Consider the following 1,054-nt stretch of genomic DNA (forward strand, 5'->3'; position numbering starts at 1 on the left):
CATCAAGTCTTAGACGTCATAAGAGATCTCACAGTGGAGAGAGGCCTTATGAATGTAAAGAATGTGGCAAAGCCTTTACTGATCCATCAGGTCTTAGATGTCATAAGAGATCTCACAGTGGAGAGAGGCCTTATGAATGTAAGGAATGTGGCAAAGCCTTTACTCAGTCCTCACAGCTCACAGTTCATAAGAGAACTCACAGTGGAGAGAGACCTTATCAATGTATTGAATGTGGCAAAACCTTTAGTCGATCCTCACACCTCACAATTCATATGAGAACTCACAGTGGAGAGAGACCTTGTGAATGTAATGAATGTGGCAAAGCCTTTATTTCGCCCTCACAGCTTACAATTCATAAAAGAGCTCACAGTGGAGAGAGGCCTTATGAATGTAATGAATGTGGCAAAGCCTTTACTCAGTCCTCAAAGCTCACACTTCACAAGAGATCTCACAGTGGAGAGAGACCTTATCAATGTATTGAATGTGGCAAAGCCTTTACTGATCCATCAAGTCTTAGATATCATAAGAGAACTCACAGTGGAGAGAGGCCTTATGAATGTAAAGAATGTGGCAAAGCCTTTAGTTACCTTTCATATTTCAGAGAGCATGAAAGATCTCACAGTGGAGAGAGGCCTTACAAATGTAAAGAATGTGGCAAAGCCTTTACTCAGTTCTCAAAGCTCACAGTTCATATGCGAACTCACAGTGGAGACAGGCCTTAGGAATGTAAAGAATGTGGCAAAGCCTTTACTGATCCATCAGGTCTTAGATGACATAAGAGATCTCACAGTGGAGAAAGGCCTTATGAATGTAAAGAATGTGGCAAAGCCTTTACTCAGTCCTCACAGCTCACAGTTCATAAGAGAACTCACAGTGGAGAGAGGCCTTATGAATGTAAAGAATGTGGCAAAGCCTTTAGTTACCTTTCATATTTCAAAAAGCATGAAAAGATCTCACATTGGAGAGAGACCTTATGAATGCAATGAATGTGTCAAAGCCTTTAGTGGATCCTCACACCTCACAGTTCATACAAGAATTCACAGTGGATAGAGGC

Source organism: Chrysochloris asiatica, unplaced genomic scaffold (assembly GCF_000296735.1).
Source record: "Chrysochloris asiatica unplaced genomic scaffold, ChrAsi1.0 scaffold00812, whole genome shotgun sequence".
NCBI classification, from domain to species: Eukaryota; Metazoa; Chordata; class Mammalia; order Afrosoricida; family Chrysochloridae; genus Chrysochloris; species Chrysochloris asiatica.